Source organism: Onychomys torridus, chromosome 11 (assembly GCF_903995425.1).
Source record: "Onychomys torridus chromosome 11, mOncTor1.1, whole genome shotgun sequence".
NCBI classification, from domain to species: domain Eukaryota; kingdom Metazoa; phylum Chordata; class Mammalia; order Rodentia; family Cricetidae; genus Onychomys; species Onychomys torridus.
In genome coordinates this window covers 5,292,932-5,313,348 of record NC_050453.1, presented here as the reverse complement: position 1 = coordinate 5,313,348, position 20,417 = coordinate 5,292,932, and the positions used below count along the sequence as shown (strand labels likewise).

At 46.7% G+C, this 20,417-nt stretch overlaps 1 long non-coding RNA gene across 1 annotated transcript in view; it reads left to right on the top strand.

Moving 5' to 3' along the window:
* The window catches only part of LOC118593015, a 93,989-nt gene extending 86,048 nt beyond the window's left edge, over positions 1 to 7,941 (top strand). Inside the window, exons 3-4 of the long non-coding RNA XR_004946185.1 lie at positions 3,037 to 4,026; positions 6,563 to 7,941. This is a non-coding gene — a long non-coding RNA (uncharacterized LOC118593015). The remainder of the gene's footprint in view (positions 1 to 3,036; positions 4,027 to 6,562) is intronic.
* The last annotated feature ends 12,476 nt before the right edge of the window (positions 7,942 to 20,417 follow it).

Sequence of the window (20,417 nt, the reverse complement as noted above, 5' to 3'; positions counted from 1 at the left end):
AGCAGGAAATATAATGACCCTCCAAAACTCTGGTTCTGGTGCTTCCCCAGGAGTCCGGCACTTGCTTCAAAGCCTGGGAACTATCTTTATTTTGCATTCAAACTATCTTTTGGGGCCAGGTTTCCTTCACAACACAGCTGATTGCTAAACGGATCTGAAACCCTGGGGAGTTTATCTGTAGTTAGGGTTTCTTTTTTTTCTTCTTTCCAGTAACCATGGGTCGGAGGTATTCCAGCAATTCTTAACTAAAGGACAACTCTGTTTCATGACATCTAATCAGGGGGACATCCCACTGGGAGGACAGATTGTGTCCTTTTTCCCCACTCTGGACTGAGGAGATAAAGAGATAAATCTCATAGGTTGTTTTATTTTCTGAAAAAGTCAACAGTGTAGTCTTCTGGTGGGGGGATCATCATATGAGCCTGCTATGCATAGAGCCTGATGGGAGGAAGCCAGTGGGCTTGTGAGTGGAAAGGTTTGTACCTACAACTACTGATCTTGGTCTGTTCTAAAAAAGGTCCAGTTTAGAACCATCTGGAATCCTGGGAGTTCATATGAAAATGGAAAAATTTGAGGGTATACACCTGTGCTTTCCCTAGATGTCTTCACTGAAGGGATGTGGTGGTGTAGACTGTGCTCTCCCTGAGTATCTTCTCTGGCCCAAGATGTGAGGTCCGCCTCAATGTGCAGCTGAGGGGGCCCAGGGGCTGCAGTGATGGGTCAGGTACATTCTTAGGGTGTCAGTCTCCAGCCTCCTAAAGTCATGCAACTAATACCTTCCATGCAGTTCTCCCAGGCACTGATGACCCTTTGAGAAGGACATAGGAGAAGCTTCCAGCTCCAGTCCAGGGCAAAGCATTATGCTCCATGGTTTCTTTTTCTACATCCATTAGCTGCAACAGGGGAAATGGCTTGCTGCACAACTGTCAAAGGCCCAGGGCAGAGTACTAGTGGAGTTTGCAGAGTGAGCAGTCTTGGGGGTTTGTCTTGGGACTAGATGGCAATGAAAATTCAAGATCCATGGAGAGACCAAATCTGGACAGAGGCAAGTAGACCACCAGCTGGTCCCAGCATGGGTCCCTGGCTTCCCGCTCTCTTCATTTCTGCTCCTGTGTCCTCTCTGGGTGCGCACTGTCTTGTTGCGCTCTGCCCATCTTTCTTCTTTTGCCTTTCGGCATCACATTTGTTTATTTACCCCTTCAGTTCTAACACAGAAGTTCTGAGACCAAAGCCCAGAAAAGTTAAGGTGCTATGGGGCCTTGGTTTCAGTGCTACTGGGGTACCCAGCTTCCCCTTGGGGTGTAACAGTGCCTGCAGCATCCCCATCCATGAAGACTTATTTCCATTATCAGCTTGTGTGGGTTAAGAGAAGCCTGGGGTGTGTCTGTGGGGCCATTTCCAGGGAGGATTAACAAGAAGGAGGTGCCCTGATGGCAAGAGGGTCTGAGACAAACATGAAGTGAAAAGGGGGATGGAGAGAAGAGATGGCCATAACCCTTTCGTTGACCTGCCCAGACAGGGTCAGAGGACACCCCATGATTGTACCTTCCCTGCTTGATGGACCAAAGCTCCTCCTCCTCCGGTAGGCTGCTCCTTGCCAGGTCTTTGGTCGCCGTGACCAGAAAAGTAGTGCTGTGCGCTCCCGTGAAAGCCCGTCCTGAGATCATCTACTCTGACCCACGCTGCTCCTTGAGGCTGCTTGTATCTTGAACTTTCTTTGTCTACAATTTCCCCGCTTCCAATAAGGAGCTGTCTCAGGCCCGAGATCTTCTCTTTTCCTCATTATTTCGCTTCACTGTTTATTAAGAATGAGGTTTCGGGATGGCGTTTTCCAAGTGAAGGTTCGTTCTTGCTGTTTCTCTTTCCCTTGTCTTCCCTGTGCCTCCTCCTTCCCTTGGGTCCTGTCACTCCTACAAGTCCCCCCACACACACACTCTTATGTCACACGGTACCTCCCCCACACACACACCTCTTGTTTCTTTCTTGTGGTATCCTATCTAGTTTCATAATCTAGTCCCACTCTTAGAACACTTCACACACACACACACACACACACACACACACACACACACACACACACATCATAAGTCAGCATATGCAGGAGAGGACACTTGGCAATTGTCTTTCTGAGATGAGGTCACCTCACAGTATACTTTCTAGTATTATGTATAGTAAATTCTATTTTCCTGAAATTTTCATAATCTCATTTTTCTTAACAGCCAAGTAAAATTCCACTGAGTCACTTTTTCCTTATCCATTCTCCTGTGGATGGACATCTAGGCTGGTTCCATTTCCTGGCTAGCTATTATTGAACAGAGCAGCAAGCAACATGGCTGAGCAAACGTCTCTGTGGTGCAGAGTCTGTAGGGTATGAGCTCCAGGCTCTCTGAGCAGACCTGGTTTTCACTCTGCCTGTCAGCCTCACAGCTGCCCAGGTCCCTCTATTGTCACTTGGGGTTTGGCTTTGCAGCAGGTGTGAGTGTCCACCCTCCAGGCTGTGACACAAAAGGTGTTTCCATTCCCGTGGTCATCTGAGGCTCTGTCAGAATCATCTGGACTCTGACATGTCAGCAAGTCATGGGCGATGGGCTCATCCCTCTGTATTCTCATACCTGCTAGTTCTCATACCTGCTAGTTCTAGGGGCAGGAAACACTTTCATCTCAGCCCAGGTCTGCCTGGAGCCATGCCTTGGTGAACATGGAGGATGTGGGATTGGGGGATGGATCTGTGACTGAGAACTTTTAGGAAAGTCAGCAGCAAAAGTAGCTGAAGCTCATCCAATCTCAAGGCTCAAGAGTTTGTTAGAGGAATAGGGAGAGCTTCTGGGTCCCAGAACAGGACCCTCTGCTGTGTTCCTGCAAAGCCTTTTACAGGGCATCACTAACATGTAGAGAATACCTGGTTTAGCAGGTGAATGCCTGGGCTCTGGTGCCCACTGTGTAATATGAACCTTGGTTCTGCCATATCCTTGATATCAGTGTATGCCTTATCTTTCCTATGTAAAAAATGGGGCTAATGATGTTTGTATCTTGCAGGGTTACTGTCGGGATGAAATGAACAAGTGTTGGAAACAAATGTCCCTAGACACTGAAGAATGCCAGTGCCTGAATGGATGACTTTCTTCTGTCTCCTGTAGATGACCTTGAGCACAGAGCAGGGGCTCCTGGGGGCAGGATCCAGTCAACGGCAGCCCCATGAGGCACTTGTGGCTTGAAGGCAGAAGTGACCACTTTAGAAACAAGTGACAGAGGTACACAGATGACCATGCCATGCTAGACACCTAAGCAGGTTGGACTCTGAGAAGACTTGTATTTTCTGGCTCTGGCTCTACAAGAATGTGGCATGAAGGATTCTAGGTGGTTCCTATGGTTGAGGAACTAGAGGCTTGGAGAGACTTGTAACCTGACGAAACCATGCAATGGGGCCAGGACGCAAAGCCTGTGTTCTCCCAGCAGTTCCTCTGTATCATGGGTGTAATCATCGAGGCGTCTTCTGATCTTTCCCTTTGGTTCCTTCTCCAGCAAGTTCCTGTTGTCACTTAGGAATTTTATGTATGGACTCAATCCTGACCGAGATATCATGATATCCAGAATCCTGGTTGATCTGTAACACATACTGGGCCAGCTTGAACAAGCTCTTGACCATGGCTGGGATATCCAACTAGATCTGAGAGTGCTTTCCCTCCCCAGCTCAGTTCAAATGGGAGGGTCTAATAAGACCATTCACACCAGCATTCCTCAGATATAGGTGCTCTGCAGTTTTCTTTATAGAATAATGTAAGAGACACAGTTAAACAGCAAGGAGTTGTTCCTGTGAGCTTGGCCAATGTGAACCAGACTTTCTTAGGGCTTGCTTATCCCAAAGCAGATCAACCATTAGACTTCCAGATCTGAGACACCAAACCATGTATTTCAGAGAGACCTCAGCCTCAATGTTCTGCCTAGCTCCCAGCCCTGGCCTCTTCCAACTGTTACCTGGGTTTCAGCCATGTGTGGGGTTGATTCAGGATGGAAATACCAGCTAAGGTGAGAAGGCCATGATAAAGCCCCATCCACCCACAAAACATCTCTGTGATGTTGGGGTCCCTGCCTACAAACCCGGGGAAGGTTTTACAAAGATGTTATAATTGTGAGACACTGGGTTAGCTTGACATGCCATTGAGAAGGCACCTTTGGATAGTGAAAAGGAGAACCCAGAAGGCAAGGGAAAATGAAAACTCAAATCCAGGTGTTTTGGAGTACACCAGGGGGACCCACTTGTAAAGCATATCACTCACCATAGATATGGATTCCTGAGTTTTTGGTTGGTCCAGGGTCTCCTTAATTCCATGGACCAACTCTTCTTGGCACTGCCTCCTGGGACCATTGTGGGACCAGAGTAGAGCTCATGTGGTCTCAGGCCAACTCAGTTAAGGTCACACCCATGGCTGATGGCAGACAGCAGAGGCACTTGTTTACGGCTCCCACATGGGCCCCCATGGACAGGTATCGTTCATCCTGCAGCTAAATTCTGAGACAGCTCTAGCTCTTCAGTTCTTCACCTTTTCCAAACCTTATGCTCAGGCTTAGAATGTGCTGAGTGTGGGGCTGGGGGGATGATCAGCTGGTAACATGCTTGCCACACATGTGAGGATCTGAGTTTGAATCCTGAGCACTCACAGAAATTGCTGGGCACAGTAGTGTGGGTTTATAATCTTGTTGCTAAGGAGGTGGAGGAGGCAGGAGAGTCCCTGGAGTTTCCTGGCAAATTAGTATAACCAAGTAGCAAACTCCAGGTTCTGAGAGACCCTGTCTCAAAACATAAGGTAGAAGATGATGGCTGAGCATCTAATGAAGGAGTGAGGGACAGCCCCATCATTAGTGAGGTTCATTTAGGTTGTCCATGTTAGATGGCAAATTTTAAAGGCTGCTTTGTTGTTCTCAGGGAATTTCCAGTTCACAGTAGAGGATCCATCTCTAGATGGCATGTAGGATGGATACACAAGCTGTTGGCATTTCATCATTTTATGTGTACACGTGTTTAAAAAAATAATAAGAGGTTATCACCAAGTAGAATGGAAGAGCCAAAGGATGCGGAGTAAGAATAAAGATTTTGCTTGGATGGAAAGGCCCAAAGTAAATTCCCCTGGAAAGAGCCCAGCTTGTGGCATTTCTCAGCCCTCCCTCTTTCTGAGGCTGGTTGGGTTGAGTTTTCGACAGAGAGCCTCGGGATGAGGGGAAGATATCTCCCTAGCACAGAGTTCCCCGGCTCTCCAAAGGGAAGGCAGATTTGGAAAACTGGCACTGCCCCTGCCCAGATGGCAGCCAGCAGCTGGCTCTGGCAAGGGGAAGTTCTCACTCTCTACTGCTGGCTGCCTGGCCCCTCCCAGCCCTAGGAAAGCAGGCCCAGCCATAGGAAAGAGAGCATGTGAGAGCCCGCCCTGCCAGCCGCTCCCCACCACCCTGACCTGGCTGCTCTGGCTCTGGCACCCAGGGGGGAGCAGGGAGAGCAGGCCTGGCCACCCAGCCAGCAGCCCTGGCCTCCCTCTTCCTGCCTCAGCTGCTGGCTTGGCACCATGGCGTCTCATGTAGCTAGGGCTATGGCAGGAGGGACAAAGGGTAGCGTGATTCCAGAGAGCAGCCTGGCCTTGGAACCGGGAGCCTCCAGAGGATCAGGCTAGCCTGTAGCTGCCCTGGTCCCACTCAGAGGAGACCACTGCCTTTAGTTAGCCTATGCGACCTCATTGTTCCCACCCTCGGTGCTTTGTCCTGTCCGCCTGTCTGTCTGTCTCCTTTTTATTCTTCTTCTCTGAATTCATTTTCTCTCTTCTCTTCTTTGACCCTCTTCTCCCTGTCCTTCTCTCCCTCCTCTCTCCCCTCCCTCTTCCCTCCTCCCATCTTCTCTCCCTCCTTCCCTTCTCTCTGCCTCCTTTTTCTCTCTCACTTCTCCTTCCTCTCCTCCCATGATGCCCTCCTTCTACTTCCCTGCCTCTCTCCTTCTCTTCTGTATTCCTCACCCAGTTCAGCTCCATGCTGTGCAGCTCACTGGCCCTTCTAGGTTCTGAGATTACGGTCCAGCAAGGGTGCCTTGCACTGGGATTGTTTTGTGACCGTTGATGCTTACGGTGTGTGAGCTACACAGACACACACACACACACACACACACACACACACCTCAATAGTACTGGACCCAGGCCCACAGTGTTGTTGTTTTTTTTTAAAATAAATTTTATTGTGCATTTATGTACCGGGGAAAGAGTTACCATGTAGGTCTGCTGGGAAATGGAAGGCTGGCCTTTGGAGTCAGTGTTTGTTTCTGGCTCAATTCACGAGGTTCCAGTCAGCAGTTAGGCCCCGAGCTAAGGCCCTGCTCTGACTTTCCAGGTAGCTTTAGACTCTGGTGCTATAGTGCATATCTGTGAAGAGGAGGGAAGAAGGGAGAGAGAGAGAGAGAGAGAGAGAGAGAGAGAGAGAGAGAGAGAGAAGAGGAGGGAGAGCTTGGCATATTAGTTAGTTCTCTATCACTGTGATAAAATACCTAAGCTAATTTGCATATACGGATGAAAGTTTGTTTTTGGTCCAGTCAGTGAAACCCATTGCCCCTGGGCCTGTGGAGAAGCAAGGCATGACGGTGAGGAGCCTGTGGTGGGGCCAACTTCTCAGCTCATGGCAGCAGGAAGCCCAGAGAACAAGGAGAAGGACACAGTTCATCGACTCCACTTTCTTCCACCAGAACCCGTCGTCTTTGGATTCTGCCATTTCCTAGTCATGGCCCAGGCTGGATACCTTCACGGACATTGCAGGCTGTGTGTCTGCTCACAGATGCCTTCTGCAAGGGCACTTTTACTCAGGGGACGTTCCTGCTCTTAGTGCAGTGGGCTCCCTCCCTTCAGTGCCATTCCCCAGGGACAGTTTCTCCATGTCCACACCCCACCCCGCCCCCCAGTCAGAGAAATCAATACCTAACCATGGAATTCTCCTCAGCAGTTTTTGGTGTGGTTGAAAAACTTCCCTTTGAAGCTGAAAGTGGCCATGGGTCCAGATACAGTCTCCATGCTGCCTGCCCCAGGGGCCACCCCCACCGCTGAGGTGTTCAGCTCCACAAGGCATCTTGTGTCTTGAAACATAGGTGTCTCATCTGGGAGCTTAGGAAGGGCTGAAGACACATCTTGGTCATTAGTGTCACCTGTGGTAATGTGATTAGCATGAACAGTTCAAGGTGAAGGGCTGTCTTTAAGAACACCAGCTGATCCTCACAGCTGGAGGCCAGCAGTAGCCGTGGCTCAGAAGGGGACAGCCTAACCACTCTGTGTGTTTGAGCTAATGAGAAGGTTAGGGGTCCAGTGTCACTTGAGATAAATTAGAGAAGGAGACCAACTGCAGACTGCACCCTGAGCAGAGCCGAGTTTCTCGAAAAGGAACTTACCACTGTGGTGTGACTCATAGAAGAGGCTAGCTCACAGGGACACACACACATTCACTCAAGCTTTCGTCATGGTAGCTTAGTTTCGGTTTGGTTGCTAGTGTGTTTTTGGTTTGTTTGTTTTATTGACTTAATTAAAAATAATATAATGAAACTCAGTCCCTGGATGTGGGGATCTGAGGGTTTTCAGGAAGGCAGTCATGTGTGCACTAGAAGTCATGATGTGGAGCCCTGATCACACCCCAGCCCATTTCCTATGTGACCCTTTGCATCCAACACCTTCTTCTTGTCCCAAAGCCTGGCAGCTCTGGATCTGTTTTGCAGGTCTTTTCCAGAATGTTCTATAGATAGAATAATACATCACAGAACTTGTCAGATCTGATTTCTTTTACCCAGCAGTATGTATTGGGACCCATCCTTGCTGTTGAATGTGTGGAGTTTGCTGTTTTCATTGCTGAGCGATACTCCACTGTTCACTTGTTGACTGGCATGTCGTTACTTTTAGTCAGGAAAACCATAGTAAACATTTGTGTGCAACATTTATGTGGTATGGTTTTTTTTTTTTTTTTTTAAATCTACTTTAGGTAAATATCTAGACATGGGATTGTTGAGTCCTGAGTTCCATGTTCTCTTAACATTATCAGAAAGCTGCCTTCCAACTGGAAATTTGTGAGAATTTCATCTGTCCCACACACTTGGATTCATTGTGGCCAAATTTTGAGAAATATTTTTAACAATTCCAAAGGTGCCATGGAGGTCTTTTTAGCTTTGTGTTTTCTGAAGGATCACAGACACTGGCCTTCTCATCTGCATGTCACCCGTGGACACTGTCCACTCAAACCTTTTGCCTAGATTAATGATGCAAAGCTTTGCTTCTGTGTTACTTTCCAGAAAGCTCATAGCTTAGTAATTTTATTTACTCTCAGGTCTACGACCCTTTAGAATTTATCTTTGGGTGTAGTATGTACATGGGTCCTCTCTGGAGCTCTTCTACTATACCCCCTCCCTACTGAGAAACAGTTCATATGGGCAAAGTGCCCAACCTCTGACCTACAGCCCCAGCCGTTCCCTTTCCTTCCCCTCCCTCCATATAAACATTCAATTGTGTGGGCACTGTCTGTTACAAGGCAACCCTTCTCTATGGAGGGCTCCACACTTGCATCGAGTGAGCAGATCACCTTGCGTGGTCTAGGCTGGGGCTCTGTGAGAGGGCTGCTTCTAGCCCAGCATCTTCCTCACATGCTGTCTTTCATAGTGAGTCTCTCTACAGGGTGAGAGGGGACCCATGTCTGGACAGAGCTGCTCACCACCTGACTGGGCAAAAGAAAAGCAGTTTTATCTAACCACAATGGGGACTAACTTTGCTGTTGGTTGTAGGACAACTTCTGTGTCTAGGATGTCTTGATCTTGAAGAAATGCAGGTGGGGCTCTCTGAGCAGTGCCACAAAGATTAATGAGGGCCCTGTCTGGGAGAATGCTGGCGGTTGGCCTCATCAGCATCTAGGTATTCATATAATACCTTCTTTTTACTTCACAGTGAATACAGGCCAGGTGAGTGGAGGTGGTTAGGAGAATAAGCATGTTAGTAGACTATGAATTATGTGGTGTGTGTGTGTGTGTGTGTGTGTGTGTGTGTATGCACATTCATGTGGGAATGCATGTGCATGTGTAAATAACATGTATGTGGAGGCCAGAGAACAATCTCAGCTTTCCGCCCTCAGGTATTATCAACCTTCAAGCAGGCCAGGTGGGTCCTCCCACTCCTCCTCCTCCTCCTCCTCCTCCTCCTCCTCCTCCTCCTCCTCCCAGTTTCAGGGTTACCAGTATGTGCCACCATCCCCCAGCATTTCCATGTGAGTTCTGGAGATCAAACTTAGATGATGCTGCTTACAAGGCGAGAACCTCACCATCTCCTGAGCAGAGTCCTTTGATAGAAAGCTCCGTCTTCTTCTGTAGGCTAAGATGCAGCTCACATCTATCTGCACCAGCCACTCTCTCAGCATAGTATGATTCACTTACTTCCTGCCGTGAGGTCAAACATACAAATTGTCAGAGCATGTATTTAGCATCAAGTGCCCATGGCATTTCTCGGGCTGTCCCTATGAACAAGATTGTTGTGGTGTTTTGGAATGTGTCTTTGTATTGCTGAGATGCTTTCTACCATGCCACTCATTTCTGATTTTTCATGGCCTTAAAGCCACCATCTGGTGCAGGGCTGGAAGGGCACTGCAAGCTCCCTGTGTAGCCTCTGGCCTCAGGCCTGCCACCCGGGGCCACAAGAGACAATTCTTACTCAGAAATCTTCTCGGAGCTTTCTTCCCATCTTTGGAGACTGACCCTTTGTGTAGGCCCAGCTCATCCTCCAGGGAATCGACTCCCTACTGATAGATGATCACCCTTGGAGCACTCTAGAAGGCTTGAACTATGAAAATGATTTTGTGTTTCTGACCAACCTTGCTTTGTAAATCATTTGAGCATCTCCAGTCTAAATACCAACAGTGGAGACAGCTTGTGATTAACCTCTCTCCCCTCCAAGAAGCGGCCAGCACAAATGATTCTTCCTTTTAGAACAATGTAACCAGTTTTTAATAAAGCCAAAAGACTTCTGCCAGAGCCCTGTGGTCATCTGTTTTCCTTAATAGCCTTTTATGAGGGACCTTATCAAAAGCTTGCAAAAGAATCCAAGTGAATGATGTTCCTCCACTCACCTTTACCTACTGCTTCATTAACTTTTTTCAAAAACAATATGACATAGTTTTCAACATAATTAAAGGGGTTGAGAAAAGGGAACTTTAAGTACCGTTTGACAGTTTGCGACATTGCTTAGGAGAACCAGGTCACCGCTCACATTCTGCCTCTGCTCTCGGACACTAATTCATTTCCCAGGCTGTCTGGCGAGGTCAGCCACAGGTTCAAGGTGGAAATGACAAGGTTTCAAGCTTTCAAGTGTGGGGCACTCAGCTCTCCAGAGAGCCCGGAGGAAGGAAGCAGCAAGTTTATCCAGGTCTGGCCCAGAAATGAAGGAAACTGGGGGAAGAAGGCAGTGGAAGGCAGAGGCGGTGTCTCCACCAGGGAAATCCCAGGCAGCTTGCACTTGCTCCCAACTGCTCTCCGCGGTCTTACAAGAGGAGAAGAGGGGTTGGTGGCAGAACTTGGAAAAACTGTGTCCTCCATGGGAGGTAAGCAAGGCTAGAGGTGAGGGTGGGCAGCGCTTACCCAAGTAAGCCTATGCCAGGAGTGGCCACTGTAGGAGAATGATCTTGTCACCGTCCCTGTCACAGCTGCACTTGGGAATATCTCCTGGGTACTGACATGGGCTGTTTGAATGTGCATACCAACCTCATTTAAGCTTAGTAGCCCAGCTTGATAGATGCTATTATCCTCATTTATAAATGAGAGAAAAAAAAAAAAGGAAAAAGGAAGCAGAGTGCAGAACATTTAAAGGACCTGGTGGTGACTACACGTCTAACAGGATAGCAGACTGGCTGAATCCACTCCCGATTCTGAAGGGCAGGATGCTCATGCGAGCAGCTGGTGAATTCTTAGGTTATTCGGGGGCTAAATCCACCCACAAGACAAACAGGCTGGGTAAGGAGATATTCTGAGAGTTCTAAAGATGAAGTACTAGTTTTTGTCAACCAAGTGTCATTACTCAACAGTGAGAAAAATAGGCGGATGCCATTTAATTCACGATAATGACTCACAAGGCCATTCCAGGGTGTTGTCCTCGCTGCGTCTTTATGAGTCTCCATTTTCTCTGGCCTGAGAATTTGGAGGATCACAAAGGATGCTGGCTGACAAAATGCTGGCGGTGTTGGCTCTGAGTGTAGGAAGGAGGCAGTAAGGAAGAACGGAGAGCTTCCGTTTCTTTCTGGCTTACTTCTCGGTTTCCACTGGCCCCATGCCTGCTTTTCCTTATGTCCAAAAAACTGGTCCATTTTTAGCCTTTTCTATGACTCCAAAAAAACTCATCATTATTGGCCACCACATGTTTCATGCTCTATGGGATGTGATGCTGGAATATCAGAAAGCAATTTTGTTTTTAATGATACAGAGTAACTGTGTATATTTATAAGGTTACAGAGTGATATTTTGGTATAGGGATTCCTTTTTAAATGATCAAATGGGCCATGTAACATACTTGCATGTTAAAATTCTCTCTTTTACTGCTTTGATATAGTCTTGCCATATTTAATGTCAAGTGTCTTCTTCTATTGCTTTCAGCCTTATAACCTTGAAACAAGGTCTCACTGAAGAGCATGTGCCATTATCCACCAAGCCATCTCCCCAGCTCCCTACTTCTCCCATTTAACTGTAAACATTGTTGCCAGTTGACCCCCCCCCCTCACACACACACCCTCGCCCCACCCCAAGCAATTCCAGCCTCTGGCAAGCGTAGTTCTCTTCTCCTTTCACTTCTATGAAATCAGTTTCTTTAAGACTGCAGAAGCGAGACCATGAAAGCGTCTTAAAGAGTGTCTTGCAAAGATCTGTACTTTCTCCCAGGATACTGTGGCTGGCTGTCATATTCCAAGTGGTCAGGGAATCCTACCTTCTGGCCAGTGTGTCAGTCTTGTCAAGCATTCAGTATCTAACAGAGTGATGCCTGAATGCTACTCTGCCACAACAGGCAGCTCAGCTAATAGGAAGATCTGGAAAGATCTTGATTTGTCAGGACACGGCCCCTTCAGACCAAGAATCCAAGAGGCTGAGCCACCCAAGAGGAACCGGGAGGTTGTCTTCAGTGATGAAGCTGCTGATGGGAAAGAATGTGTCACTAAAATGGCAAAGCACTGAAGCTGTGAACTATCATGAGAAAGATCGAGGCTCTTGTCTTGAAGAGGAGATGCATGGACCAGTGGTTCTTCCTGGGGTCAAGCAGAGGCTGATGTTCTGAAGAAGTGTTTTGAGGTCCATTTCCAGGGACAGCTGATAGAGACCCAGTGTGTCCTTGGAGCATGCAGCCATTATAGAGTACACAGGATGTGCTGAGGCAGAGGGAAAGAAACCAAGATCAGACTCGGGCCACACACCATGTGTGCCTCCAGCTCAACACCCTCAAGCCCTTAGCGATCTTGAATGAGCCAACTTTGACATTCACCAAAGTTTTACTGCCTGTATCTGTAAAGCAGAAATAATGCCATAGCATTCTGGGTTGTCAAGTAGTGTGAACAAAGTGACCAGCACTAGCAAGTGGCTCTTTTCCCATGAATACCTTGATTTAACTCAAATGCCACATACACATTCCCTAGGGAAACTATGCACAAGGCTTTACACTTTCTATATTTCCTCTGCTGGTGGTGAGAAAATTACCATTTAGAGACATGCATGGCTTTATTGCTTCCCCTCAGTTGGATCTATGACTTGAGAAGAAAAATCATTGTGTAATTTAATAAAAGAGAAAAGATAAACCTATAGAGTTTACATGACATTTTACATGGGTAGAATACATTACATGTATCTCTACCCAACCCAATGCCCATAGTTTAAAGCAATGGCAGGGCCTCTGGGTGTTTGGCTAGTGACTTTACATCATGAATGCACCCTGGAGTTAAAAAAAAAATGATGTGCTGTATTGAGCTGAGTAAGAACTGTAGAACATTTTGTTTTCTTATCTCTATTTCTATCTCTCTATCTGTCTGTCTGTCTATCTATCTATTCTTCCATCCATCCATCCATCCATCCATCTGTTTATCTGAGGCAGAGTTACCAGAGTCATGTTCTGTAGCCCAGGTGGCTAGGTACTCTCAGCCATATGCCCACCTCAGCCTCCTGTGTGCTGTCATCTGATTTGTTGATGTTACTTCTCCTCTTGCTGCAACTCCATACCCATCTCTTGCAGGGGGTGTCTTCCTCCATACCCATCTCTTGCAGGGGGTGTCTTCCTCCATACTTACCCATCTCTTGCAGGGGGTGTCTTCCTCCATACTTACCCATCTCTTGCAGGGGGTGTCTTCCTCCATACTTACCCATCTCTTGCAGGGGGTGTCTTCCTCCATACCCATCTCTTGCAGGGGGTGTCTTCCTCCATACCCATCTCTTGCAGGGGGTGTCTTCCTCCATACCCATCTCTTGCAGGGGGTGTCTTCCTCCATACTTACCCATCTCTTGCAGGGGGTGTCTTCCTCCATACTTACCCATCTCTTGCAGGGGGTGTCTTCCTCCATACTTACCCATCTCTTGCAGGGGGTGTCTTCCTCCATACCCATCTCTTGCAGGGGGTATCTTCCTCAATACCTATCTCTTACAGGGGGTTTCTTCCTCCATACTCATCTTTTACAGGGGGTTTCTTCCTCCATACTCATCTTTTACAGGGGGTTTCTTCCTCCATACTCATCTTACACAGGGGTGTTTCTTCCTCTGTACCCATCTCTTGCAGGGGATGTCAGTTAGGACTCACACATAATGCCCAAGCCAGATCCTGCTCTTCTTGACAGCAGGCTTTGAGAGATGAATGTTCAGTCTTCCACATTTCTCTTCTCTCTTCCCAGCTGTCAGTCAGGTGGGCTTGTGGACCCTCACTGTGGTTCTGAAGGGAACCTTGGATATTTTGTCCTCTCTGAATCCTTCCTGGCCTTGGCTACAAGATAGGTCTATCTCTGAAGCACTAGCTACAGAGTGGCTTCTTCATGTTGGCTTTTGAGATTTGTATATACCCCTGTGCATGATTCTGGCCCCTTGCCTCTGTGGAAGCCATGTGTTCTGTAGGCATTTTATTCTGCTTCCAACTCCCACGGCCTCTCTTCTCTACCATGCCTCCTGCTGTAGGAGCATTCTGGACTGCTGGATTCCATGTGGATCACACATAGGTGTTGGGAAGCCAGATTCTCCACTGCATCCACCTCCAATGGACCTTTGCCTAAAAACCTTACCTGCAAAAGTGCCACATTGCTGACATGTCAATTAAGCATGGAATGCTATAGAAGTTGGGTATTCTATAGAATTCTATATGTGTGTCCATTAGGGAGAAAGGGAAGCCTACTGCTCTGGGAAAGTCAGAGTATACAGGAGGGACAGGACCATGGGCCATCAACTCAGTTCTACCCTTCTTGCCTTAGCTTTATCGTCTTTTCCTCAGTTCTATAGCAAATATTTTCTTCCCAACAGGGAAGGTGTTTTTATGATGCCCGAGTCCTCTTGCCTGGATAGCACCCACATCACCCAATGTGCTGCTTTACTCAGGCCCTGAGTAAAGGAGGCTTTCAAAATAGAGGCTTACTTTCCTTCAGAACTTAGCTTTCAAGAATATCATTTACTTTGGCACTGAAAAAAATCTTATTTTGATGGTAAGTATTAAATAATGTTTCCTTTTCTGCTTGATATTATCCACTACTCACAGACTGAGAAATGTTGATCCCATGAATAAAGCCCACAAAGAGTCATACGTTAAAGAGAAAGGAGGAACACATACCACTTTAATACGATGTATGCAGCAGCATACAGTGATATAAACACACACACACACACACACACACACACACACACACACACACACACACACATCTGTTAGGTATGGGTTGGAGACTGTGCCAGCCTGATCGCCTGCTGTTACTCACCTGCTTGTGTAAAGTGTAGGGACAGCAAACACTTGTGCTGAGTCTGGAATGGCAGTACAAGGACAATGCCTACAGGGAAACTTCAGATGTTCCAATGGACTGTCTGAGTTTCTGGTTCTCTTATTTGGTCATTTGATCATCTTTCAGATCACTTCCTATGAATTCATATGAACTTCCTGCAAAAGTTGCCAGCAAGCATAGATGCTGACCACTGACAGAGTCTTTACCTATCCATATTGCCATGCTTTACATATGTGTTGCATTACATGCAGGTGGATAATAGCTAGGACGATAAACAAACTGAGTTTCAGGGAAGCTCAAACTAGTTGCTCAAGGATTCACAATTCATGGGTGACTCAAGGGTCCTTTCACTAAAACCCTGAACTCATCCACTCACACTGTATCCACTGCCTGCCTTCTCCTCTGCTCAGCTCATTCCAGACTCAGAAGATGGGCAGAGTTTAGCTTACTGAATTGAGACTTGAGCCTCTAAGGAGAGCCTGTTAAAGGGTCTCCAAGGAGGGTCTCCAAAAGAGATCTTCTACGGTTGCATTAATCAGTGACACAAAGAAGAAACAAAGCCTTGAGTGAAGTCACTGAGATTGTTTTCATACAGTTGGTGTTTTTTACTCTAATACAGTGGTTACCATGGTGAGAAAACTGAGGTAGGGATTGAAGTCCCTAATATGTAATAATATTACTAAAATTTGCTATCTAACCTTTCTCCCTATGGCTACATACCAGGTATATGAACTAACTCCAAACTAGTAGGAATGTTCATAACAAATATTAAACACTGTAAAACATTGATTTCCATCTTTTCATTCTCTGGAAATAGTTTCATTTGTATCCTGACTGAAAAATCGATTTACATATTTAGGATAAGTTAACAGTCAGGGGCTGTGATAGGATTTGATTATGAGCAGGTTCCACTTCTCGTACCAATTTCTACATTAGAGGACATTAGTCTGGTCGGTGGGGACAGGCTGTGGACTGTGCACTGTCCCGGTGAGTTAAACTCTGAGTTTCTCCTGTCATATGAACCTCAACACTCATCTTTATTTCATTAGTACTGCTGTGCTACAGAGGGGCCTCATGCTTATTGTATCAGAGTCATGAATTGTTGGGCAAATCCAGTAAGAAAAACACATGAAACCTGATACAGAATGACACACAACTCTGTGCTTTTCAGACAGCTAACAGCATTGTGACCTGGCGTCACAGCACTGTGCATGTCATCACCCTGAAGGACACATTTCACTTCTGGTGGTAGTGGACTTGTGTCCTTAGGCAGATGTGCCTGAGCTGGTACACCCAGTGAGAGCTGGTCTTAGAGGTGAGGGCATGCTGACACGCAGAAGGCTGGGAGACACAGAGTATGCCCAGTGTGCTTCCAGGATGGATACCTAGAGCAGGAGTCGGGATTGGAGCTCGAGGACACTGGATGACTTAGCCAGAGTGGCTGGTTTTGCAGGTGAGTGGGGAAAGCTGTCAGGGAAAATAAGTCATGAGTCCTAAAGAAAAGGAGACGAAAACCAAGTGAAAATGTGGGGTGTGTGAGAAAAAGGTTCACACAGTAAAGGCAGCCAGTGCGCACCAGCCAGTGTGGGCCAGCCTTCAGGCCCTGGCACACAGCAAGACACGACACTTCTACACCGAGAGTCCAGGCTGACGGAGAGATGGGGACCTCAATTGTCAAACAGATATTCTTGCCAAAACCTCCAGACCTGAGGATGGTGAGTGAAATAAACCTTTGATCAGGTGTTTCCATGCCATCCTCCTTGCTTTTCATTTCCAGATGCGGGATTCATCTCAGAGTCTCCACAGATCAGTGACTCTACCTACAAGTAGCCCTTATGGAGGTCCTGAATCCAGATACAAGGGTGTCTTTGGGTCCCATAAAAAGTCTTCATGATGTAACTATAATCAATTTCCTCTAAACTCCCAGGAAACCCATAGGGTTACCCAATTACTATCTTGTGCTCCGGTCCTATATGTGCTAAAAAAAAGTGCACAACCGCTAAGCCATGGGGCCAGCCTGTGAAGTCACAGTGTGTAAGTTTGCAAGATTGCAAGTCCCTCATCACCAGATGCTCTGAAGATTGGACTTCCAGGAATCTAAGTTTCTGAATGGGCCACCTCATCAGAGCAGGTGTGAACCTGGTGTTTGAGATGTGGCAAGGCACTTCAGTTTTATCTGTTGAGCTCCTTAAGGATGTGACAGAGGTGGAGCATTTTATCTTCCCAAATCCTTACAGGACAGTGTCCAACTGAGTGTCCCATAGTGCTCTTGAGAAGCTTAGACCAAACGAAACACGGGCTGGAGGTTGTTGGGATGCCACAGCCATCCCACCCACCAGTAAATCCTAGGGGCTCTCACTCTTCCCTCTCACAGTACCCCCACTTTGGGGAGAAGGGCTGTGGGATTACTCTGCACTGGCATTAATGCTATAAAGAGCAGCCTTCTCATCAGAGTAATGCTAATTTACCTCCATCCCCAGTCATTTGTTACCTATTAGAAATACCCTAACAGCCTGTGACGGGCTTCCACACGCCCAGCTTTCAAGAGTCACCTTCTGAAGAGGATGAGATGTTAGCGGATGAGATGGTTGCTGGGGCTGTCTGATACCAGAGCACTCACGCTCATATTTTTAGAAGCATCTCTCAGTTAGCCCAACCTTTAGTGTACTGTAGGTACTTTTAATAATCTCCATAAAAGCCTGATTTCCAATCCCTAGGCTCAAGCTGACAGTGTAAATAAAATCACCCAAATCCACAGGGAACGAGAAATGAAAATGACATGGATTAAAATTTGGTCAAACCTCTTTCTTTTAAAAAACTCTGCTTCCCTTCCAATTGGATCACGACCCTCTGTGTGTTGAGCTTAAGGCCAGACGGCGTGCTTTCACTTTTATTCCCCCCTGTAGCAGGCTTACAGTATTTAGTGGGAGGCTGTGAAGAGTGTGTGCTGGGCAGAGAGCTAATACCATAATCCCCCATCGCTGGGGGCGGATGCTGAATAGAGGAAAAGAATTAGCAAATATGTGACGTACAATGGAAGAGAAAATACATCAGCACACGGTTCTGTGAGCAGGGGCGTTCACTGCCCAGGAGCAATGGCTGTGAGGCAATGGAGTGTGCATCCTTGAAGTTGATCATGAACATGGAAAGACTTCAGCAAACGTCTCAATCCCATGGATTCTTGGAGGCATTTGCTCTCTCTCTCTCTCTCTCTCTCTCTCTCTCTCTCTCTCTCTCTCTGTCTCTCTCTCTCTCTCTCCCATTTTTGTATTGCATTTGCCCAGGCACCTGCCTGGATGTATTTCCTAAGTCACACATTAGCCCTGAATAGTCCCACTGAGTGGAGTATGCCTTATCTCTTTGCTCTTCTGCAGTGGGTGTGAATATGGTTCTGAAAGCACCGTGAAGCATCTGGCTCAGGAGGATTCTCTCAACAAACAAGTAGAAATTTGAGGCACCTCAGAAAAAAAGTGTTAACAGCTACTGTCTACTGTGCCTTGGGAAAACCAACCAAGCTCCCCTGGAGGAAGATTACAAGCAAATAAATAGCCACATGGAAATAATTTCAAAAGAAGTATATAGTGTGTATGTGTGTGTAGCCATAAAGTACAAGTTGGATTTTTTTTTTCCAATGGTATCCTTCTAAATAATACCTAGTAGCGATCAACATTAAATATTTAGTTTAGTTTTAAATTTGCATATAGTAAAAGGCACTCTTTGGGATGCAAGATTCTATGCTTCTGACAAGCCTGTGCTATTGTGTAAGGCTAGTCAGTCAGGAGGTATAATTTCATTAAACCCCACAATCCCTTGGGGTGCTTCCTTGGTCAAACCTTCCACCTGAGCCCTGAGAAAGACTGACCCACCCTTGTCCTTTCATGTTTTGCTTTTCCAGAATGTTGTGGAAGGGAATCTCGGGGCGCATGCCTGGCTCTCCTGGCTTTTCTCAGTTAGCATGCACATTTGCTGTCAGTCCAGGGCACAGCACCTCCACTTTACTCAGCTCCATTGTGGTCATTTATCTGTGTGATCCTCAGGAGTGCTTCAAGAGCCATTTGTTCCCCAACTTGGATATATACTTTATGTGAAATAAATGTATCCTTAAATGTACAGACGGATGTTTTGACCACTACCTGTACCCCATGGGAATCATTGATGTTGTTTTGAGACAGGATCTCACTATGGAGTGAACTCTCAGAGTGTAGGGAGCACACTCTGTGAGTAACCACACTCTGAGGTATTGGTGTGAGGGAAGGCATTCACTGAGGAGCTAAGCAGTGGTTTTTACTCAAGATTGTAAAAGCTCATGATAGCCATATTTGAGACTGTACCCTACAGAAAGAGGAGTGGAAAAATACGAAGAAGTGGAGAAGTGAATGTGTGTGTGCACATGAGTGTGTGTGCATGAATGTGTGAGGATATCTCTGTGTGTGCAAGTATGTACAAATGAGTGTGAATGCCATGGGTATGTGAGTATGTCCAGGTGTACTTGAGTTCTTGAGAACACAAGTGTGTGCATGTGAGTGTGTGCATATGCTTGTGACTATACATGTATGTGCACCAGGTTACACATGTGAATGAGTGTGTGGATGTGTGTGCATGAATATGTACATGGGTGCATGCATGTGGGTGTGAGTGAGTCTCTACCAGTTCTGTTAGCCACCAGCTGAGTGATGGGAACTGGCCTCCTTCTTCCCATGCTTCACCATACAGTATCCCGCTAAGTGGCTGAGAACTAGCAGTCTCAAGAGAAAATGCTTAGGGACATCATGAATCAGAGTTTGGGGCTGTTTGTGAAGAACAACCTTCTCTTTGCTGTAAGATGCTTTGATACATGAAAATCCCCAGGGGAGGCTGGCTTCTAGCCGGGAAGCATGAGCGAGTCTGTGGCAAGTCATCCAGTATATTGTCTTTCCCACAGGGCATACTGACTAAATCACAGAAGAGATCTTGGTTCACGTAAGTAAAGTATTATTTAGGACAGAAATATCCAAGTGTCTTCAATCTCATTCACTATCTTATCTGCATTTCTGTTGGTCCAAAGTTGGCCTTGGTCTTCCCTCCTGCCCCTTCCTCTTTATATCCCACAACCATCCATGCTTCCTGTCTCCCATTGCACCCATATTCCTGAAGAACTTGTTCACAGCCGTGACAGCTAAGGAGGCCCAGGCTCCAGTTCTGAGCCAGGTTTCTGCACCCTTGTCCTGATTTCTCTCCCTGGATATCCAACAGACCCAAATCTCATCATCCACAACAGGGTTCCCATATATCCATACAAAGCATTCCTCCTCCATAGAATTTTCCATATACTTCCATTAGCTCTTATCTCACTTTCTGTTTCCTCTCTGGCTGAAGGTGACAAACACGTGCCTTTCCTCTAGTGCCTGGCATGGTGCCTGGCATATGGTGGGCATTTATAAATACTTCTCCAATGAAAG